The sequence below is a fragment of the Alligator mississippiensis genome, chromosome 1 (genome assembly GCF_030867095.1).
Source record: "Alligator mississippiensis isolate rAllMis1 chromosome 1, rAllMis1, whole genome shotgun sequence".
Classification (NCBI taxonomy): domain Eukaryota; kingdom Metazoa; phylum Chordata; order Crocodylia; family Alligatoridae; genus Alligator; species Alligator mississippiensis.
The window spans coordinates 301,703,031-301,719,166 of record NC_081824.1 but is presented as its reverse complement, the minus strand read 5'-3'; the positions used below and the strand labels follow the sequence as shown (position 1 = coordinate 301,719,166).

Genomic DNA, 16,136 nt, shown 5'->3' with positions numbered 1-16,136 from the left:
AAAAATCTCCAATTTTGGGGTTTAAAAAAGTAATCCAAAATCTACGTTTTTCCATGATTAAAATGAAATGTCTTTGATACACACATGTATATATAGCACTGTTTCATTTTGATCACAGAAAAATGTGGATTTTGGGTTCCTTTTTTTAACCTGAATATTAGGGATTTTTTTTTTTTTTTTTAAGCAGAGAAAACCAGGATTCCTGCTCATCAAGTAGTAGGAACTCAGTGCTTCAGCTTTAATGTTCTAGTAACTCAGATGTGAAACCTTGGAAAGGCAGGGGGGACCCACCACAGCCACAACATGAGACAAATCAAAAGCAGCACCCCCAGGTAGTACAGGCACTCCTTACAGGGCCCTTTATGTAGCCCAGAAAGACATAAAAAGAACTGACAGATGGATGGAATTTAAAACTCAGCAAATAAGGAAAAAAGTAACTGGGAGTAACTATGGTTCCAAATGAACAACTGGAACAATGTATAAGCAAAGTTATAGATCCTCAATGTTTTACAGGTATTCAACTCAAGACTACGCAACTTTCTAAAAGATAAGCTCCATTCTAACAGACTATTAAGGAAATTTTAATGTCCTATATTACACAGCATGTCAGACAAGAGGTTGTAATGGTCCCGTTTGACTTTAGAAATCCATGAAGAAAACTAAGGGTCTATTAGTCTCCAACTCAAATTTTAAAAGCAAAAATATTTACAATATAAATATATTTTCCTATGTTTAAGAAAAGAAAAATCTAAGTAAAGATGTAGTTGTGGAGAAGCATTTCCAAGTTCTAGGTTATATTTCTAAGTATTTTAAAATCATGTCTTCAATTTCTAAGAAATATTGGGTACTCATTCTGCAATTAGGGGAAAATTCACGTAACTGTCAATTTGCCCTCCTACAGATGAACTATGACAAAAGCTGCCCTCCACTTCCCATCACTGACACAGGGGTACCAGTATTTTTACTTCAGAACGTGTATACAAAGACAACACAAGCATAGTAGTGAAAGGTTGTGGTTAGCAAGGTACCTTCTTATGGTAAATGTAGTTATTTCCTGTTATCATGGTTGAGTAAACCAAAAAGGTGATCTACCTAATGTCCATATAGTAACTCATTTCACACCAAGAGAAACCTCATGTGCCATAATTTAGTCCACCATTACCTGTTTACCCTGTTTCAGTCCTGTACTTTTTTTTTTTAGACAAATTCCCCAAGTCCTGCCCTTCATTATGCTGGTTTTGAGTATATCATTAAACAAACTAACTATGAATAAGCAATTCAAAATTTTAAGCCTCAGGAGTTGTCCTCCATATATAGAATAAAAAGGACATAAACCAAGAAGTTCAGGTGATGATATTGAACTATGCCACATTAAATGCTATTAGAAGTAATAAAGGATAAACCAATTATGTTCTTAACTATTTGGAAGGTTTGTATATAGGGGAAATATATGCAGCACACACAATAAAAATGCTACACTCCAACATTTCATTTTGAAATTTGGCCTTAAAGTATAAATATCTTCTAAAAGATTTCATTCAAATACATGTGCTCCAAACTACATGGGTTCTCATTACATGGGAGACAGAAAAAATAGGGAGGAATCCAAAAACTTCAACTATTGCTTTTCACTTCTTGTCAAATAAGAAACCAGAAGCACATACGTAACAAAATAAGCAATATACAGTTGCCACTAATAGTCCGTATCTCCTTACCTCATCTGCTGTCAATTATCAAGTTTATTATAATATTGTAAACAAGAACACTATAAATAAGTGAAAGGGGCAGAAAAGAATGCTTTGAAATCTCATGATCTGTTTGTGGAAAACCCCTACACCACTACTAATGAATTCTGTACCATTTCTAATCCTAGAATAAAACTTGAGTCCCATTGATCACAGACCCACAAGCCTATCTTGAGTGCATTAGTTTAAATCTGGTTCTGTTTCTGTGGTACAATTGCTGCAAGATATCTTGCCTCATTACCAGCTCCAAAAGTCAACTCAAGTCACAGGAAAGACCAATATCTTGTTTGGTTGGTAGAAATTTATATTTTTTAAAACATGCAATTGAAAAAAGTAATTGCACTATGAAATTAGCAGTTCCAGTTAGCAAATATATTGCATACTAAGTATTTTTGCCACAGGGTTGTCTTCAGAAACAGTCCTTCATTGCTTAGCCTCATATTCTATGGTGACCATATTTATTGCCATAAAATTTCTCTAAAAATTGACAGGTGACTCAAGTGAAAACACACTAACTAAATCCGATACCAAACTATGGTCCTATTCCACCTTGCTCAGAAATCCCTGAAATTAAATGTTCATCTGCCTCCTTTGTAACATGCCATCATCTTAGCCTGAAGACTAAATCTCAAAAAGCAACAAGCAGCCATCATCTTTTGCATTAACCATTTCTCAAGGACTTAAGTAGGAAGACTTCAGCACCTAAGCCAACTTATTCCACTTAACAGAATCAGATCCAGACTACATTTTAAGCTAAAATAAAAGCCTCAGAATCAAAAGGCTATTTCTTTTATAGGCTTTTCTTTTCTTTCTTTTATACCACTAATAACCTTTATATTACTCCCTCCGTTTTGACTCCTCTTTTAGAATGTACTAGGGAAACATAGAAATACAACTGCAGCTGTGTTTCTTCACTGCTACCTTCTGCCTCCATCTTAAGTGACAGAGCACCAGCGACAAGGGTTAGAAAGTAATAATCTCCCACCCAGTTTCCCTAGCATTTGAAAGGACAAGAGAAGCACAAGCAAGGAATGGGATGCACCCACCAGCTACTTCAACTTCCACCAGCCTTAGGAGCTGATGGTTCCTGCCCTGTGAAGACAACTCCAGGAAGAGTATCTGGGGTTCGTCTTATAACGTCATACTTCTTATAATGCCACAGTTCAAGTCTCTCTCTCACACAAAGACATCATTACAGACCTCTAAACCAATCAATCAGGTAATAAAAATGCCCACAAGGAAATATAGAAATCTAAAAGGTATATGTGGGATTTTAAATTCATTCATTGTAAAACAAACAAACAAACAAACTCCATAATAATAACCAGAACACATATTTCACTACAATCAGACTTAGGAGAGACTAAGGGTGAGATCATATTTTATCTATTAGGCACACGAGTAGACTTAGGCTCTTAACTGGGATTCTGTTCCACCCTGTTAAAATCCCTGAAAATCTATAATACCTCTACTTTTGTAACAACCACCACCTTACCCTTCAGACCAAGTTGCAGAAAAAAGAGCAAAGAGGAAGAGAACCTGCCTACTTTTTATATTAACATTAATATGTGGAGTACAATCTGAACCTATGTGTATCAACCAAAAAATACGTCATTCTGGCAAAGAAGTCAGAGAAAAAAAACAAAGGAAGAGATTCCACTTTAAATCTTTTGGAGAAGCACAAACACTAAAATACTGTGGTGTCACCAGCAGGGCTTTGGCTTCTTTGACCATGGAGTAGTGTTCCAGAAAGATTGACTGCTGGGCTGCATCCACACGTGGTGTGGACATTTGGTTCTCTGGGGAAAATTAGAAGATGGGTCTGTGGTGCCACACACTGCACATACTGCACGGCTGTGCTTTTCTGGACATGGCCCTGGTGTTCACCTGATGAAAAGAGGGACAATCATCTTCAGATACAAGCTTGCTAACCTAGTGAGGAGGACTAGGTTCACTGGGAGAAGGAGACAAAAGCCCAGAGAATTAAGCAGAGAGCCTGAGGATCTAGATAAAAACTTAATAAGGGAGAGCAATAACAGATGCTTTAGCAATGTTCTCAAGAAGACGATAGGACAGTCAGCTGGACACCTGAAATGTATATCTACTAACGCGAGAAGTATGGGGAACAAACAGAAAGAACTGGAGGTCCTTGTACAAGCACAAAATTATGATGTAATTGGGATTATGGAGACGTGGGGGGATAGTTCCCATGACTGGAGATCTACCATGGATGGGTATTGTTTGTTCAGGAAGGATAGGCAGGGGAAAATAAGGAGGAAGTGTTGCCCTACATACAAAAGCAATGTACACGCTTGGAGGTATGGTGCAAAGTGGAAGGTAGGACAGTTTAAAGCTTCTGGGTAAAGGTCAGAGAGGAGAGCAGCAGGGGAGATGTCATGGTTGACCTCCAAACTAGGAGGAAAGAGATGGACAAGGCCTTCTTTAAACAACTGAGGGAAGCTTCCAAATCACAGGGACTTTGTTCTCATGAGGGACTTCAATTAGAAGAATGTTTGCTGGCACAGAAACACAAGGAGTCCACAAATTCCTGAAGTGTGTTTGAGATACGTTTTTGGTACAGATGACAGAGAGGCCAACTAAAAAGGAAACCTCTTCTTGACTTACTGCTTGTAAACAGGAGGAATTGGTTGAGAATGAAGGTGGAAGGTGACTTGGGTGGCAGTGAACATGACATGATAGTATTCAACATTCTAAGAGGAAGAAGGAAGGAGGGAGAACAGCAGAATAAGACTGGACTTCAAAAAAAGCAGACTTCAACAAACTCAAGGAACTGGTGGTCAAGATCCATTGGAAGGCAAGTCTATCCAATGCAACAGAAGAATGGGAAATGCAACAGAAGACCAGCTGGGCTAGACAGCAATCTCTTCAATGAACTGAAATTTTAAAAAAGGTGAAAATGATATAAAAACCTAAAAAGCCTATAAAAAGTGAAAATGTACTCATTATACTAGGAAAGAATATAAGAGTATTGCAGGGTTATGCAGGGAGAAAATTAGGAAGGCCAAGGCTCATTTTGAGATGCAGCTGCCAAGGGAGATTAACAAAAAAGGAGGATTCTACAAGTATGTCAAAAGTCAGGGGAAGGAGGCATACTTAGCCATGTTAGTCTGAAATCAAGTAGAAAGCAAGGTATATTTGCACCTTATAGACTAACTGAATTATATTTCATGTACGTTCCAACAGCATCCTGGGTTGTATTAACAGGAATGTCACTTGCAAACAGAGCTGGCCCTAGCGGGGTGCAGGACCTGGGACAAATCAGCCTGCGCAAGGCCCCCTTAGCACTGCATGGGGCTGTGGTACCCCTGCAAAGGGGGTGGGAGGTCTCCATGCTTCTTTTGTGGCGCGGGGCTGAGTCGTCAGCTCCAGGTGGACCCCACAGGAGGTGCCACAGCTGCTCCGCCTGACTCCGTGGGGTCCCCCCAAAGCACGGGGCCCAGGGCAGTCACCCTGATTCAACCTATCCTGTCTAACATGTCTAATTCCTTAGAGGAAATGAAGGCTGAAAAGAAACAAGAACTAATTCTAACTTGTGAGACTGATACAAAATAACAAAAATACAAAACAAAAATAATTCAGAGCAAATAGATCCCCAAATTCTCATACTAGCACAGCAGGGTTTCTTTCATAACACCAATATATTACCAGATAGGGAAGCAAAAGAAAAGAAACCCACAACCCAAAAAGAAAGTTTCAGTGCAGTCAGGAACTGGCACTTCTATCTCCTGTCTTGATGAACTTTGGGTACAACATCTCCCCCTTTCTGGTAAAGAACCATGGGATCTCACAAACAAGACATTGCACAATTGATTGCAGATTGACACTTGACAATTTAAGGGCAAGATCCAGGAAGGTGGACATCCACACAGAATAATGGAAAACAGCCCACAGGATAGCTGTCAAGTCACAGATCATTATGCAAGAAACAGAAGATTTTCATAACAAGGTAATCATTTAGAAAAAAAAAATGAAATGAGGTTTGTTCTCCTCATAATATCTGTTTACATGTATAAGAGTTATGCCTCTTCTAGGCTATTTTTCTCCTGACTATACATTACTAGTATGCCAAACTTTTTCCTCGTTGTTCTTTTTAAAAAAAAATCCTTTATCATTCTTGGTACTGCCCTTTAGACATTTCTCCAATTTGTGGCTTTTTGTTTGTTTGTTTGGAAAATAGAAATTAAAAACAAAAACAGGACTTCAGGTGGAACTTAACCGAGAGTACTTGGTACTGGACAATTGCTTGTATTGCTACATATGAAACCCCTGCTGCTACAACTCAATAAAGCTTTTGCTTTTCTCCAAACGCAACTTAATCTCTACTACAACTTCCAGATTCATGTCTGTTCTTCTCCAGTATTTGTGCATTTCCTTATTTCTTCTTACAATAAGAACCACTTCATTTTTCATGTTATGGACCTCATAATTCACTTCAGGCCATTTCCACAAGGTGTCAAAGCAAAGTTGTACTTTATTTCTGGCATCCCAAGTATTACCAGTCCTTTCCACAAGTTCGATTAGCATGCTCTTTTTACTGTGTTCCACAACACTGATTAAATTAATTACTAGATTCAAAGCAAGCAATAGCACTTCTGGGACCTAATCTCCAAATTCAAATCATTAAATAATTACTTTGAATTTAATTTTAGTTTTAAACAGTCATGCAACATGACCAATTCAGAAAAGCACTTATGTGTAAGTTGTCCAATTGGCTTCAAGTTTTCACTGAAGTTAAGTGCTTTGCTTAATCGGTAGCTGGAATGACTGTTACCTGGCTAGGGTTTCAAAATATCATTATAAGCATTACCATTTCTTTCAGATGCTTATCACTGTGAAGCAATCCCCTTTCAGGTTGAAAGGTGATAGTCCTAACTTTCCACTAAAAAAAAAAAACATATGCCAAAAATGCAAACAACAATAGTTAATCTTTTAGTAAGATAGAAAGTTGAGAGGGGAGGGGGAAAATTACAAAATGTGATGAAAGTGCTTTGTTTTCTAGTACAATTCTGTAGCTGATGTATGAAAATTAGAATTTGGTATAAAAACGCTGTCAACGATAGCGAAGAAGCAGATTTTGAATCAAGGGTCAGGAGCATTAAAAACAAAACAATAAATGCACAGTAGTCAGGTGCAGAATATTGACTTCACCAAGGTTGCAGTTCTGCAAAAGCTTATGCACCTGGTTATTTTTAAGCATCCCACTCGGTTCAGTGTAACAAAAATGTTAGCATTAAAAACGCAAGTTAACTGCATGTAAATGTTTGCTGGTTTGGATCTAAATGTGCTTCTAAGAAGTTCTATGCATACATGAAACTCAGTAGTTCTACAGTGAAATAAGTAGTTCCCTATATTTTTTCCAAGGCACCCTGGATTCTTTCCAATTTCCAAATTTTTATTTTTCACAACCACAAATAAAATAAGCTAATGATCATACAAATTATTTCTAGGGCAAGTACATTGCTCTCTCACGTGAAAGATATCAAGTCTATGGATATGAAGAGAAAAAGCTAGCACACATAGAAACTTATTAAAAAGCACACTCTGCATTCCATTTAGAACGCTCCTAATTAGGGATTTTGCTTAATAGAGGCAACTCTTGAGGAGCTGATTTCATCTAAAGATGTTGAAAGCAATGTCTGCTACTTAATTGGCACAATATTAGGAGAAATTCTGCTTAATGGGGATGCATTTGGCTGGTACAAGTCAGTTAAATGATGCTTGAAAGTTTGAAGTGGATGTGAAATTCTAACCTCTTAATACATAAACTGCCAAAAATGGGGGGGAAAAAATAAATGCAGTATATCATTTTATTCTATAAAATATTTCATGTTGAAAAAAACTGACGATGTAAAAATGCACTTCTCTCTTGGAGTTATTAATTTGCAGAGTAAAACTCTAAGCGCTCTTAAGAGAACTGTCATATGAGGACAGCTATTTAAGACCTGATCCTCCTGCTCTCCTTTTCTACTGAATTAAGGAAGATTTTGGGGACACAGTGAACTGCAGGCCTAGTTCTATATTTCAAACAACCTATTCACTTTAAGTAGTCTCAGTTGAAATCTACATTATTCCCAGATCTTGCCACCCCTGTCCCTCCCCCCATTTCAGGGAATTTTTTGACACATTAAAATAAATAAATAAAAGCATAGGTTATAATAAAGCAATGTGTCTCCTCTCTAGCCCTAATCTCTCTAAGGAAAGAAGCACATCCTCTTATTCAGTGTCATGCTCTCTGCCACCATCAAATCACTAATCAAGATCACTTGCCTCTTTTCCCTTTCAACACTTGCCTTTTATTCACTGGTTATTCTGTTAGCATTAATGGTGGCTAGAAGTTCAAAATTTTAGACAGAAAACTGCAGTTTGCCTTAGCTTTACATATAATTATTAATCAAGGGCACTTTCAAGTCCTATATTGCAACCATCAGGCTATACATTTGGCGGTGCTGAAGGACCCACCTGAGGAAGATGCATTGCAAATTGGTCATCGGAATGGACCCTTACCATGGAATAGCTATTCTGTTCAATTAAAGGCTAAAAAATATGTATAAACAACACAAAACTTCAGCTGCCCCAGCACTAACTGAGAAGATACTAAAAGACAGACTAATTTGTCCAAGTCAAAGGGCTCTGCACACTCCTATTCTGTTTTAGAGTCTCCTACTTTCTTATTCCAAGTGTAGTCCAGCTAGAATTTTCATTTTCATGTCTTTTAGTGACTTCATCTCAAAGCCATCCTTCTCTACCTTGTAGAAACATAGACATTCTGTAAGTTATGAAGATGTTCTATAAGGTATATAGGTGTCATGTAAAGCCACCTTTGATACTTTATAGCCATTCAAGCAGATGCTACTTAAACTTGCGATCAGTAAAGAAAAGGAAGTGTACTGGCTGAAGCCTGTCAGGGTTCAAGTATTACATTTTCTCCAAAGTACCTATTTATTTACTGTTAAGCTAGGTTCCCTGGACATCAGCAATTATACCTGCTCCAGCTTCACCACATTTTAAATAGACTGAATGTTTTCTCCTAATTCACACATAACATTTCAAAGACCATCCTATATGAATGTTAGAAAGACAAAGAATATATGTTATTGTATAAAACTATACTGTCATTACCTCCCGCAAATATGATTTCAAGACAGTTTTTTTAATAGATGGTACCTAACTTTATGATAGACATAAAATGATTCATTGTACAAATACATTTACCAAAATTTATTTAAGAAAGAAGAATGCATGGACAACACTTATGTCGAATGTAATAAGGAGGTTGTTCCACCAAAAGCTATGGAATTTGTTGTATTATCAATGTATAATGGATGTAGACTGGTAGCTCCCATCAAAGCAAACATCTCTAGAGATTTTAGATAGATAGATAGATAGATAGATAGATAGATAGATAGATAGATATGAATGTTAATATTGCAAAGACGTTCTGGTTTACTTCATATGAAACATGACTCCAGATTTAAATTAAGTTGACTATCGCAACTGCAGTTTTCAATTATATCAAAACAAGGCTATACAACAACATGGAGAAGCAATGTAAACAACAAAAAGCCATGTTGACGTTTTCATCTATTTTTCCCATAGTACTTATATAGGAATACAAGAAATTAATTCCATTTTAATTTTGCAGGAATAAGGAGTTACACTTTTAAGAAAGAAAAACAAGTCTGATTAACTGATCCATAATGGAGGCTTTGTTTCTACTTTATGCCAAATTGCACAATTTACCACTGTCATTTCCAATGCAGGTAGTCCAAAGTAGAGCAAATACCGTAGATCCTCAGTGATTTGCAGTACTAGTCAGGGACCCAATGCAAATTGTTGAATTTTGTGACTCAAGTTACTATTTTAGCAACAGAACCTATTCAAAATTTAGCCAAGACACATTATGATATATACACATCCAATTTCTGATCTACATGTTATAATGAATTCATTAATTCATTCAGATACTAACTACTTTGGTAGGTGCTTCACAAAGTAGTCCAACTGAATCCTTTATTTAAAAGCTAAAAATATACTTAGTTACCTTACTTAATCAGCAATAAAACCAACAAATATTACAGCCAAATGTATGTGAAGAATTTCCAGTTCCCTCCAAGCAACAGATTAAGCACCTCCTTTGGGGTGGAAGCTAAAAAGATAGCAATTGGTACCCAAGTTATCACAAAGGATAATGTGCTAAAGTGTGCTGTGGAGGGGGCAGTGGGAGAAAAGAAATCTTTACAACATAACTCTGAAATTCTAGTTTTGCTAGTTTAACAGAAAACACAACAAAACAGTTTGTTTTAAAACCATGTTAGTTCTTAAGAGACTATCAGAGGCATGAGGTATTGATTGTATTGGGGTAGCTTCTAGGTACCTTCTCATTTAAACTAGGAGTTTTGCTAACAGGAGACAATCCCTTCCCAAGACACAACACACAGTACAAACCACTTAAGTTACCTTCAGGCAAGCAGAAAGCTATTTAAGTCATGCAAACAGCACTTGCCATTTGCCATCTCTGATTGATTTCAGTAATAAAGGAGACACCTAAGCAGATATAAACATGCCTGCTAATTCCTGTCAGAACAGCCTGCTCTCAAGTTCTCACACCTCATTAGTTCTAGTTACATAGTTACCCATAGCATGCACTCAGCACCCGCTTAACTGTTGGCACCTCATTTAGGCTCCCTACATTGTTACTCAGAGAACCTTGCCTTTACCAGCAGCTTTGAAAAGTAGTCCATTTCAGGGTTGTCAATAATACAAAACTGCCAGTGACGTAAAGGGCCCGAAAAGATGAACTGTCCACCACCCAGGTCAGACCGAACACGCCAATCATATGCTGCTTGTACTGTACCAGAATAGTTAAATAACTATGAACTCCCCTAAAGAAAACTTTCATTCTAGAAGAAAAATAATTTATCCAGTTTAATTTACAGCACTTCCAAAGCAGCATAAGCTAAAAAAACAGCAAAACACATTTCTCAGACTAGAATAAGGGTGGCCACGTGGAGTATCAAATGGTCTCTCTATAGCTATTTCATACCTTGCATTAAACCAATATAACTTCTAAGGTAGGCACATCTCAAGGGCCTGGGCATGCACACAAGTTAACAATCACTTCCAGAAAGCATGCCTTTGGCACCCAGTATGCAAATGATGAAGCTTACTTAAGAACAAACATCTTCCTAATTCCTCCACAGATTTTTTAAAATCCTAATAAAAGACACCTGACACACTTTGAAGTTGGAACTTCCTTTTACAACTGAAGTCTGTCTATTTTAGATAAGAGAGCACCATATCTGATTTAGGAAATAAAGTTATCAGTACCATTAGTACAAGGCCTTGTACCTATTTAAGAAAGCAAGTTATGCAAACACTACAGCATTCAAATTCTTTTGTAGTTAAAACAAACTGTGAAGAGTTGTTGACATACCCTCTTCCCCTCAAAACCACCTTCAAACCATTTTTCACATTAGTTATTGCACGTGAATTTTCATACAAGTTTGATTAGAACTTAATTTGAATGAATTAACTGATATGTGGTCCAAAAATACCGAGAAAATCAGAAACGTTGGAATACAGTAAATACTAGGAGGTTCATCAGCAGTTAGATTAATCACGTTTACATACCTGTGGTATTTCAGGTTCCTGTGCTTAGTCATGTGTACACTCTCTTCATTTTCTCACGGAAAGAAAAATAATTTCTGCCAACTTTTGTTCTTGGCTTCTACACTGCCACCTGTAGTCATACAGGAGAAATTAGCCATATATTATCCTGTGAAGTCTATTATCACCAAATGTTTCAGCTCATTTAATTTTCTAAACAACCATAAAAAAGATGCTCCCATCTGCATAACGTTAGTTAAAATATGTAAGACTGACTTATCGTAAGTACCTTTCTAATACATTCTAAGAAGAAGAAAGTATTCCACGTAAATTCAAATGGGGGGGGGAATCTATAACCCCCGTATTTACTACTCTGTTGCTTCAGATACGTTATAACCTTGAATGGACAATATCCCAACTTTCAAGTATACAGATGAAACAAACTAATTTGTCTGTCTCCTTGCAGGAACATTTTATAAAGGTGCACTTTCAAGGATAAACTTTGCTACCCTACATATCGAGTAATCTAATGTCCAAAAAACAAAAAAATGGAACTAGCATGCAAAAGTGGAGGCCGCATATCTTTAAAGAAACAAACAAAAAAACCCCCCTCACCTAAATCCAATTCTTTTTTATCATATCGAAAAGATCATTTTACTGTTGGCTGTCACAAATTGGACAACTGTGTAAGTGTCCAGCCCATCCACTAAATCTGTAGCCTTCAGCATTTCAACAGTAAACAAGACAAAGATGGACTGAGTATTCAAAGGCCTTGACTTCTTCATATTTGGGGGCCAGGATTAAGCACAAAAGGAAGGTGTGATCTGGAAAGATTGGCTTTCCAAAATCGTTGGCCGAATAAGGAAAAAGTTGGTTTTAAAGAGGAAAGGCTCTTTTGGGTGGCTGCTGGTTTTAAGAGGGGCCAGCACTCCCTTGGCTCCAGGTAAGAATTACAGGTATGTTGTGCGAAAGCTTCCTTACAGCTACATCTTGGCTAGCAACTGCTTGCCTGGGGAGGGTGAAAAAAATAAATAAATAAAACAGATCAAGCCATTAAAAGAGCCTAAAATGGATTCCCCCTCCCCACGCCACTGTAAGCCCCCAGCTGACAAGTGCTGCTCCTTTACCTGAAAACACGAGGGCTTTTCCTAGGCAACATTTCATAGTCAAACCATCTACTGAAGGAAGAAGAATCAAGAAAAGGGGTCATCCCTGAGGGGAAGCAGGATTTCCCAGCACTGGGATTCCCAGGCACACAAGCTCCCCCCATTCCAGGTGACTCCTGGCCTGAGCCTCGCCCCTTCCCGGATGAAAGGCACTGGCTCCAGCCGAGCCCAGGGGGCGGGAGGGGGGTCGTCCTGCCGCCGCCTACTCCGCCCGCTCCCGGCCCGCGGGGCTCCCGTCTGCTCGCTGCCTCCTGCGGCGGCCCCGCCGGCCGCTCCCACCGCGAGCCACAACCGGGCAGTGGGGGAGTGAAGGGGCAGCGCAAGGAAACCACCGCAATCCGGAGCCCGGGCTGCAGCCGCAGGCGAGCACCCACCCGGGACCGGCCAGGAAGCTCGGTCCAAAACGCAGCGATCATCCCATCCCCTCCCCACCCCGCCACACATCCGGCACACACACACCCCCACACATGCACACACACGCATACATATACGCACATGCATCCATACACACACGCATGCACACATGCACCACCCCCAGCTGACAGCAGCAAGTTGGGAGGCGGCGCCGCGCCCCTGCCCCGAGTCCCAGCCCCAGGACAGAGCAGGGAGCCGGGCCGGCCCCTGCCGGAGCTGCCCACCTGCGCGCCCCGCACGCCCGGCCTCCGCCGTCCCGCTCGGCCGCGAGCTACGGGCCCCGCCGCGCTCCGGAGCGGGATTCCTGCGGAGGGAGGGAGGGAGGAGCTGGCCCGGCCCCGCGTCGCCCGCCAGCCCGGCCGGCCGCTGCCGCCGCTGCTGCTGCTCCCCGCGCCGCGTCCCAGGCGCTCTATAGGCAGCACCTTCCCCCCCGCCCTCTCCCTCTTTCCTCCTCCTCTCTCCCGCCTGCCTCCCCTTCTCCTCCATCACATGGCCGAGGCTCCCGCGCCCCCGGCTGCTGCCTACACGCCGCCCCCGCCGCTCGCACCGCAACCTGGCACACGCACGCACTCCCTCGCACACTCACTCTCGCACACACACACACACACTCACACGCAGAGGCGCAGTCACCTGACCGCGCTCCTTGCCCCCCTTCCCCTTCCCCTTCCCCTTCCTCCCGCGCGGCGCAGCGCACTCCGGCCGGCCCACCTGTCTGCGCCCCCCGCCCTGCCGGCTCCGCCACCCACGCGCCGCGCCCACACGCAGCCCTGAGGGGAGCCGCAGCGCCCCCCGCACGCTCCTCCCCGCGCCCTTCCTCCGCACAGCTGCTCTGTACTCCCCCCACACAAACCCACCCACCCCCACGCACACCCACAGGGGCACGGGGAACACCCCCCAAAAGGAACATGAGTAACACACACACCGCCAAGAAGCACCAGTAACAGGCACACACCCCCAAAGGGGCACCAGTAACACATACCCCCACCAAAAGGGACACGGGTAACACCCCCCGCCCCAAGGGGCACCGGTAGCACATGCACACACCCCAAGAGGGGCACCGGGAACACATACACATGCACCCTGAAAGGGGCACGGGTAACACACACATACACACAAACAAAGGGGCACCAATAACACACACATGCACCCTGAAGGGGGCACAGGTAACATACACACACACCTGAAAGGGGCCTGGGTAACACCCCCCCCCCCCAAAGGGGAACAGGTAATGCACACAAACCCCCAAAGAGGCATAGGTCACCCCCCCACAAGGGGTACGGGTAAGGTAGTAGAGCAAGTTAAGAGTGTCCCCTCCCTCACAAGGTGAAGAGCAGAGGAAGTGGAGTTGTGTGTGCTGTGCAGCGCAGCTCCCTCTGCCTCTGTTGCCTGTTCAGCCCTGTGTTGGCACCAGGGCTTCTGAAGCCTCCCAGGTCCGGCTGCCAGTAGCCATGCCCCCAGTCCCAAGCATGTCAAGAGCAGACAAGTGGGGCTGTGCAATGCAGGTCTCTCTTTGCTTGTGCTGGCAGTTCAGTCCATGGCATGAGGTCTTTCAGAGCTTCCTAGGTCCATCTGCCAGTAGCAGTGCCCCCAGCCTCAAGCAATGCCACACTCCTCTAGCTTTTCCTTAGCAAATCAGGTTGACCACCCAGTTTTGTCTTTTCCCCCTACCCTCCAAGTTTTTTATAAAGATAAGCCATCATGAAATACAGCAACAGCTGTGTTTTTACAGACACGTCAGGATCTAGGAATTTGTATTTGAAATGTAATTAAAAGGAGGAGGGGGAAGTGCACTCCATCTTTTGGGGGGGGGGGGTTTAATCATTTTACAGAGATCTGTTAGGAAACTGCTCAAAGTTCAGCGCTGGATGGCTCTCTGGCATCCTGTAGTGGAGGGTGTCCTGGATGGAAGTCATCAGGTATTAAAAACGAGTGCAATATTTACTCCCCGCAAAAGGGAATTTAAAAAAAAAAAGGAAAAAAGTGCCTGCGCTGTAACTGGGGCAGGAGACTGGAACGCAACCTCAGAATAGTTCCATAATTGTCTAATTTCTGCTTTTTGTTTCACATTTTGGGAGTAAGTTAACATTTCAGAAAATATGTTTGTTTTCATTTCCCCAGATAAGATTTTATCCCTATGAAACTGACCTTCAAATCATATATTTAAATGATCCAGCAATGCAAATGGGGCAAATTTTTTTTAACTGAAATATGGATTGATATGAAACACTACAGGGCGCGGGGAGGGAGGGGATAAAATAAGATTTTATTTTAATTTCCACCCCAACTTTATTTTGGCAAAAAGTGTCTGTCATGAATAATTATGTTTTCTCAACATTTTACTCTAATCCTGTATGTTAAGGTCGTAATTCCCGAATGCTAATTTCTGTCAAAACAAGAAAAATCCATAAATTCTTCTTATAAAGTGAACTATGTATACTGGAAGTGAGCTTCAGAAAAATCAGTGCTCTTGTGCCCTTTTCTTGTCAGTTGTAGTTTTCACCTTGTTTTAAGTTCCTCTTGGGTCTCAGAGAGTTAACAAAAATCACTGTTAACCCTCTAAGCATTGAGCACTATAAGAATATTAAATGAGAAAGATGTATTTATCAAAACAGGAAATCTAGCAAGTGCATAAAAGAGCATAATCTTTCATACCAGTGGGGAAATTTAACTTTTGTGAAAGCGGGTTTAAAAAATGCTTCCCCAAAGTAGAAACTTTGCTGTTCTTTTTCAAACATTCAGCCATAGACACAGATACTGATTTTCTGTAAATATGTATTTGTTTCTTTCAGTAAAAGAGCATGTACACATAAATGTAACCTGTTCTAAATGGGAAAAGATCAAAGCCAAATAAAGCATTCACAAGGAAAATGAATAAATAATCTTGCTGAGGAGAGGACACTAATCAATATGTCTAGCTCAAAACAACAACATTTCTATTTTATTCCTTTTGGGCTTTCATTTTGAGGATACAAAAACCAAACTGTCTTTTGGTACAATATTTTAGGGCATAATAAAAGCATCACTTGAATCTGACATTACTATTCTGCTTGTAAGGGTAATTGTAACTTTTTCATCAAAATAATAAATCCTGAGTGTGTTTGACTTTGGATTTAAGGTCTGATTTTTTGTCTATGTGCTGACATAAACTTATAATATCATAGCATGTGTCCAAGCTATGTCACTT

At 40.8% G+C, this 16,136-nt stretch overlaps 1 long non-coding RNA gene across 2 annotated transcripts in view; it reads right to left on the bottom strand.

The window, feature by feature from the left end:
- The window catches only part of LOC106738310 (uncharacterized), a 99,125-nt gene extending 85,827 nt beyond the window's left edge, over positions 1–13,298 (bottom strand). The window contains exons 1-2 of one of the 2 annotated variants that reach the window (XR_002090159.2): positions 13,177–13,298; positions 11,397–11,505 (exon numbers count right to left, since the gene is read on the bottom strand). This is a non-coding gene — a long non-coding RNA (uncharacterized LOC106738310). Of the gene's footprint in view, positions 1–11,396; positions 11,506–12,499; positions 12,930–13,176 lie in introns of those variants that run through there. The other variant, XR_002090158.2, reaches the window with a different exon arrangement.
- Positions 13,299–16,136: the final 2,838 nt, after the last annotated feature.